This window comes from Micropterus dolomieu, linkage group LG19 (assembly GCF_021292245.1).
Source record: "Micropterus dolomieu isolate WLL.071019.BEF.003 ecotype Adirondacks linkage group LG19, ASM2129224v1, whole genome shotgun sequence".
Classification (NCBI taxonomy): Eukaryota; Metazoa; Chordata; class Actinopteri; order Centrarchiformes; family Centrarchidae; genus Micropterus; species Micropterus dolomieu.
The window spans coordinates 2,630,946-2,638,960 of NC_060168.1; the positions used below are offsets into that span (position 1 = coordinate 2,630,946).

General features: G+C 41.5%; 1 long non-coding RNA gene across 4 annotated transcripts in view; it reads right to left on the reverse strand.

The window, feature by feature from the left end:
* LOC123957105 overlaps positions 1–6,651 on the reverse strand; it is a 16,451-nt gene extending 9,800 nt beyond the window's left edge. For all 4 annotated transcript variants that reach the window (XR_006821732.1, XR_006821731.1, XR_006821730.1 and 1 more), the window contains exon 1: positions 6,191–6,651. This is a non-coding gene — a long non-coding RNA (uncharacterized LOC123957105). The remainder of the gene's footprint in view (positions 1–6,190) is intronic.
* Positions 6,652–8,015: the final 1,364 nt, after the last annotated feature.

Genomic DNA, 8,015 nt, shown 5'->3' on the forward strand with positions numbered 1-8,015 from the left:
GACGGCCAAACCACATAGAAAAAGTCACGGTTTTGAAAATACCCGTGTTCGTGTAGAGTAGGGTAAAGTCAATACCAAAATTCTGAAAAACATACTTGTTTTTTGAGGTTCCGTAGATCCAACTCGTACAGCAGGATTAATAATAAACTCGCAAAAACCAGTATGCAAACAGTGCCATTGAACTTTTCAGATTAATAGGGTTAACACTTTGAACTTAGCGAAGCACCTCATACTGAGTTTCAATTCACGTTACATTATCAACATATCCCAAGTGTTAGCCTTCTTGTATCCTTTAAACACTGCCATTATTTTTGTTTGAGATGCTGGCATTGCTGTATAGCCTAGCCAACTATTTTCCATAAGGCTGCTGTGATTATGCTAATGTAATGTAAACACAGCTCATAGTAGTAGGCAGAAGTCATTACTCTTCAGTCTGTGTCATCTGTCATCAAAACATAACGTTAGCCTTGTAAATAAATATTTCCAGACTAATTGTCTGTCACCGTGTGTGTGTGTGTGTGTGTGTGTGTGTGTGTGTGTGTGTGTGTGTGTGTGTGTGTGTGTGTGTAGGCTGCTGTTTTCTTACAGTCATTGACATTTAGCCTTCCTGATAACTGAAATCTCATAATTCTCCTTTCACCCCGAGGCTTTTTATTTTTTTGCCTACTTGAAGGCACCATGTTGCTATTGTTGTTTTTTGTAATGTTAAATGTTTTTATTAAATTAGCGAGTGTATGTTAATTACGTAATTTGGCATGGGATTTATTGCTTTGTTCCCCCCCCCGTGGTATCAAAGTAGGTATTGAGAGTCGTGGAATTTCACTGGTATTGGTATTGCCTGCTAAATTTCTGGTATCGTGACATCCCTACATGTTGGTGTGCTTTATGCAAGTTGCCTTGCTGTGTTATCGGACACGTAAACACAAGACGTGTAAACTGGGTTGGTAAGCCGCTGACCAACACATTTCCCATGATCATTGCTGTGGCTTGTGCTGCCCAGTGCCTTTCCCTGGCTTGTGAGGATGTGTCAAATGATGTGAAAAATATGTTGGCCTTATGGGACCACTACACTTGTACTTCCATCACAGTGCAAACCAGACTGTAGCACTGAAGGCAGCAGCTACCACCCTGGGACTGTCTGACCTACTATTTATCACGTATATAACCATTCAGTTTGTATTTCCCATCTACTCAGTGCATGGTTCGAATTACACCCTAGTTAAGGCTTGGACACCCCCCCCCAAAATAGGCAAAAACAGTTCAGGGGGATCTTTCTTACCTGTAATTGTAAATATTACAATATATTTCCCATACTCATGCCTTATAATCAAGAATCTTGAAATACAATTTCAGACACCTCTAAAATGGACCGTACCATTTCCTAACTTTGACGTCAGTTGAACGTCTTGTCTGTCTGCATCACTCACAGCGGCAGCTGATCCAGTCCGGTGCATCACACGCCAATGGAGACGGTGCAGGTTAATGTCAGTAGTTAACTATCTAGCTGCTTTAATACACTTAACTTAACCTCAGAGTTTTGCAATTAGCATTTCTTTTATTTAAAATTAACTATCTGATGTTAGCTAGCTAGAGCCCACCCCATAATTTCATTCAAGATTTTTACATCAATATAGAGTTTATTATTTCATTTGAAGTGTTTTGTGAGTCCTTTCACATTAAACATGGCCTTTTTTTTAAACTCTGGAATTCCTATTTCCCTATTCCCCAACAACAGTGTATGACTACTGCTTTACTGGACAAAGATTACATCATTCACAGTCAACATGAGCAAGAGGAAAGGAGATGTTTGCTAAAAAAAAGAGCAAGTTGAAACTTTACACTTCATGAGAATGGTAACAATTAGAGATAATAATGCAGACTGTATTTTATGATAGTGTCTTTGGTTCTGGTTCAGCATTTTGTGGGTTTGTTTTGAGCAGTCATGATGGTCTGCTGTTGTGTGTCTGACTTTCTGGCAGTTTTGCTCTACAATACTTGGTGACCCCTATCTACAAAAGTTGTTGTGCGGTATGGGGCACCCGTAAAGTGGTGTAAGAAGGAGTTAGATTTATCGTCATCTACAGACTGCAGACATTAGTTAAATAAGCAAGGATATTGTAAGCATTGTAGGATTTTAGTACACTGAAGCACGCGCCTGTGGTGTACTGGGTTTCCTTTTTTGACCTGGAAAAAAAGTTGACCCCCCCGGTTGTCACTGTATAATTCGCACCCTGCTAACTAGTATTTCTATACTAACATTAACACAGGATTATTATTTTCAGGAGGTAAAAGACACAAGCTGCCTATCTCAACACCTGGCCATTGAGATACTCCAAACAAATCTCACAGCTGTGCTTTCCACATTGACAGAGGAGGCAGAGCTTAAACGTTGAGTGGTTGGAAAGGGCCTGTAGACCTTTTGTGAGACCAACAGGTTTGTGGCATCGGTGTAACTCCAGGCTTTCATACTGCCACATCTTGCACGACTATCAAAAGTCCTCCAACAAGCAAATGTCAACTTCACTACAAGGAGCAGATGTGTTATGATTAGTTTATAATACTTTAGCAAACAATTAAAATAAAAATGCTGGCCTCAGGAAAACCCCTTTGGTGGACATATGGCCCAAACGGTTATATTTACAGCAGTATCAGATGCCAACACTAACATATCTTTAGGCTGCCATGTCGATTGAGACTGTGAGACGCATCAAGCATGCAGGTGAGACTCCACTCCCCGGGTCCTTACTGTCCCGTCTTCACTAAGACCCTGATGACCCCGTTGGACTCGGAGCCTTCACCATCCATCATGAGGAGGAGAGGAACAGAAGAGGACAGGGTGTTGAGGACATGCCACAGGAGGAGCAGCTGACAAGTTCTGTGAGACAGGTAAATATTTTTTTTCTCCCACATTAGAATATCAGTGTGGTGGGTCTTGCATTGAAGGTGCTCTTTGGTTTCTTTCCCCCGACTACAATACACCTGCCTGGAGACAACTGACAGAAATAGCCTTGCTATCATGTCTAGTTGTATTGTAAGAAGGTTCTTTATTAAGAAACTCTCAAGACAACAGTTCTTGAAAGATGAGAAAAACTAAAAAGTGAGCTAATCAGCCAATAACTACTGCTAGCAGTAGTTCTAGTTCAGCTACCTCTTAGCCACATTACTGTCACCTCGCAGGTCATAGTGGTCCATCAAGAATCTGCCCTGCCAGTAGTCACTATGTCAACAATCTTCGAGCAACAACTAGATCGCAAGGATGTGCAGATTTGCTTTGCTGCGCTTCTTACTGGTGTGACCAGGCCTTTAATAGAAGTTAAAATGTAATATTTCAGTGTATCTGAGTTAATTGTGCTTGGTTAACGATCTACAGGCAACCGGCAGCGCTTGTAGAAGCAGCAGCCGGTAGCTCCTTCAAACTTCGCTACACTTATCTGTTTTTTCCGGCTTTCTTGCTGAAACACTTGTTACCTCTGACATAAGTACAGTCATTGGAAGATGAAGACGGGGTTTTTGGATTAAAGAGCAGCGGACCGCGATCCACCCGGCCCAAACAACCGGACCAGGCGCTACAGCGGGCGCGGTGATCGCTCAGAGGAGAGGAAAGAGAGTCAGGAGAGGAGCCATTCTGGCCCAGCTTGGATTTAATTCTGCTCCTAGAGATCCGGTCTGGACAAAATGGGACTCGTACTGACCAGATAACAGAATTCAGAGACTGTTGTGCCCACATTGTTACAGAGCCCTGCCCCATCAACATCCCGGATCAAGCACTCGGCAATAGGTCCATGTTCCAAGCTGTGAGCGCAAGATGAGAGGAGGTGGACTCTGTTTCCCAGATGTCAGATTATTTATTATGAAGATGAAACTTTCATGTTATCATCTGCTTGCTGCTGTTTACATTCAGCCCAGATGCAAATTCAAAAAATGCACTGTGGAATGTTTGGGGTGTATATGTGTAGCCAATGTAAATAACTGTATATACTGTATTTTATTTTTATATGTTACCATGTTTTAATATAGGCCTACACTTAATATTTTGTGTGTGTAGCATGAAGGAACTACAAAATTTGTTTCGTTATGCAGCCTTGTGCTGTATAATGACTAATAAACTACCTTGTAACTTGTAATAATAACATTAGATGAGGGAAACACAAACTGATTCGCAGAAAAAAACTGAACTAGTATCTTAAAAGAGCAGAAAAGCAGGGAGAGGAGAATACCAGGATTTAAGGACGATCTTGTTTTGTGACAGCCAGACTGCCTCATTGCTATCCAGCCTTTTAATGAGAACCCATCCTTTAGATACCTGTCAGTAAAGTGCTTTTCAGGTTGTGATCTAAGCAACATCAGTTTGTAAAGAAATGTGACTGATGTTAATGACAAGTAGAGCTTTTAGAGAGAAAAAGAGAAAGGAAACTAAAAGAGACAAACACCACAAGAAAATTAGAAGATAATCGCAAACTAAATGGCACAATGGCATTCTTGATGATTCCTTACATGATGTGGTTTTCATACTATTCCCTGGTCGTATCACTCATTATAATTTCACTGCTCCCTCTGCCCACATACACTGCAATTTAGGTGAGTTACTCGGAACACAAACCACAATTAACACCATTTCTGTGACACTATGCTACACCTCCAGGTTTTAATATACATGTTATATCATTACAGGGACTGAAACAACTTTATTTTGCACTGCTTTGTAAAAATCTGCAACTCAAAAAATGTTGTGTTCTGGTACAACTGTTTCTGGTAAATTGTGGTGACTTATGGAACATGCAGTTCCTGACGGTATTCATAAAGGTAACTGCAAGACTACAAACAAAAACCAAGACATGTTCATCACAAGTCACAGGTGAACATTAGAACCACCAGGGTTTGTTGTATACCTATAACCACCAAAATGGGTCAAATCTACCACCTTTTAAAATGCATTGATTTTGTGATTGTTTCTGCTATATGTTGCGCCAACACACATTGGCAAACATTCAACACCTTGGCTGTGCATTTCCCATAAACAGCATCTCCACATTTCAGGCATTTACAGAATAATTTCTTCTATGCGTTACCCCTTCACCATGCAGGTTGTTCGCCTGCGCTCTGCATCTGTGAAGGGCACGTCCGCACGCAGTGGCTCTTTTGATGTCATCCACTCGCTGCTGTTGTATATTATGTTATATTCAATATCAATTCAATTTTATTTATATAACGCCAAATCACAACAACTGTTGTCTCACAGCGCTTTTCATAAAAGAGCAGGTCTAGACCGTACTCTGTGATGTTATTTACAGAAGCCCAACAATTCCCAACAAGAGCAAGCACTAGGCGACAGAGGCAAGGAAAAACTTCCTTTTAAGAGGCAGAAACCTCGAGCAGAACCATGGCTCAGGGTGGGCGGCCATCTGCCTCGACCGGTTGGGGTGAAGGAGAGAGAGAGGGGAGGGTGGCAGCCTACACAACATACAGACAGAAGGACAGACAGTAAAGGTGATGTTGCTATAGACTGAATGATGATATTTATAGTAGTGTTAATGATTATAATCGTAATATTAATGATTAGAATAACAATAGGACTAGTAACAATAATTGTAGCAGCACGTGAATCGCAACCACAGATCCAGACTCCACAGCTCCAGAGCCAGAAACACGTGCAGGAAGTGATAGGAGGAGAGAGGAGAGGGACGAGGAAGCACAAGACTACCGGAAAGGGGAGAAGTCGAGACAGTTGTAGCAGGTCTAAAGCTAGTATGATTTTTAATAAATTTATGAGTATACCCAATTATAAATTTTACTATTCAGAAAATATTAATCCATAAATCTCCCGTTTCATGGCACCACCGGAGTTGTTATTAACCCAAAGTCTCTGGACCTCTGCGTAGCATTTTAATAATTATACAATTATTCACTAGTGATCAATTAGTTAATAATCGCTCAATTATCTTAAATCAGTCAGTCAATCTCATCTGAAATTCTCTTGGCAGGGCTTGGCTTAGAAATAGGCAACACACACAATTCCTTGAATACAGTGAGCTTATTAACTAACTAAGGTGATATAAAAATGCGGTTAAATACACTAGAGAAATAAACAATGGCTAAACAATAAGAATGGAGGTTCCTTCTAAGGACTAAAGAGAATGGATTAACAACTATTGGACCTCACTGACTACAGAATGCAGGGTTTTGGTCTTACTGCTTGTGTTTCTCCCCACCGGGTGTTGGTCAACGGCCTCACACTGGCAGAGTCCGTGCGTTCTCGTTTAGGACAGCTTCAAGCCGTCGGCCAGTCGCTTTCTCTGCCAGGGAATTGCACCGGGGTCCGTCTCTTGTCTTTTTTAATGAAGAAACTCGCAGTGGGGCCTTCCCAACCCTGTCTCGGGTCAGTCGTCCTTTGTTACTGCTGGCTGGAAACGTAGCAGCGTCCTCAGTGGGCTTAGCTCGACGCATAAAGCTAAAAAGAAATTGGTTGTTCTTGAATTAAACTCGTGTAACTTAACGGACTGATAACCTTTAACAAAACAAAACCAAAGAAAATAAAAAGGCCAATAAAGTTGCGGTTAAATGAGGAAAAGCTGATGTCGCGGCAGTTCGCGTGGGTAGCTTGAAGCGAAACAAAGACTTTTGCTGTGCTGGGTCGAACTCTTAGGGCGTTGCCGGGAGAGAGGGCACGATGGGCGCGTGCCGAAGCGCCGTTGAAGAGCCAGTAACAAGAGAAAAGAGAGTCAAGAGCGCGAACGACGTCGTGTGTCACGCTTTTGTTGGTTGGGGCGTGGTTCCCCAGAGAAGTCCTTAGTGGCCGTTTCCGGTTTCCCGAGGGACTGTCTTTCTAAACTTCTAAAAGAAAATCTATTTGCGCGTATTATAATCAAATATTTTCCACAATCAAACCTCACTGGTCAAACAGTTGTACCGTTCTAAGTTTAAGCATTTGGTAACAGAAATTATTGGCATTATTGACATTTATACATTAACGGCATTTCCGATGATGGTATGTAATACTTATTTCGTCCACTTGGGGGAGCTCAGGTTACATGAGGAAAGCTCTGATTAATCCTAAAACGATCTTTGCTCAGGAACTGGGAAATTCAGTTATTTAGCCTTAAATTCAAGCTGGCAACTAATAGAGTGTAGGATGACATTTCTTTATCATCATTTCTGTGGTGTTATCAGAAAGCATTGTGAAAAAGCATTGGTTACACATAAAATGAAGGAATGTCATTAACCTTGCTGAAAATTAAAACACTGCAAAAGTAACTTATTTAGATTCTTTTCAGCAATAATATCAACAACAGATAGCAACAACATGGTATCATTTTATTGTTTGAAGAGAACAACAGTTTATAATGAAACATTGTTTTAGCTCAAGAAGGCCTGGAGGTTTTCATCTAGGCGTGAAAAAGAGCATCTCTTTGATGAGGTAATGAAACACAGAGCAAGGGGTCAGTTGCCACGGTTACATGTGTGTGGGGAGGGGGGGGCAGTTTTGGGTTTCCTGCCCCCTTTTAAGAAGAGATTTGGTAGGCTGTTTGTAATTTCTGGTTAGTTTCATTGTCATTTTAACAATTCAGGCAGTTGCCAAAGGTGGCCAGTTTTTCGATCAACTGCTCAGGAATAGCACTTAGGGAAAGTGACCTTTCAACCCCCCTTCTGTTGGGGTCTCTTCAGCCGTCTGTAGAGGGTTGATAATCAAACCCCCTCCTCCTTCTCTCTGGGAGAGAAAAGAGGAATTGAGTCTCCAAATTATTTAATATAAAATGCACAAATCCACACTGTCGGTTCACTACATAGTAACATGCAATAATGGGATGAGGTTGCGTACAGAGGGAGAGAAAGTAGAGGAGACAGGAGCTCTGTGCATCATGGGAATTCCCCCGGCAGTCTAGGCCTATAGCAGCATAACTAAGGAATGGTTCAGGACTCACCTGAGCCAGCCCTAACTATAAGCTTTATCAAAGAGGAAAGTCTTAAGCCTACTCTTAAATGTGGAGATGGTGTCTGGCTCCTGAACCCAAACTGGA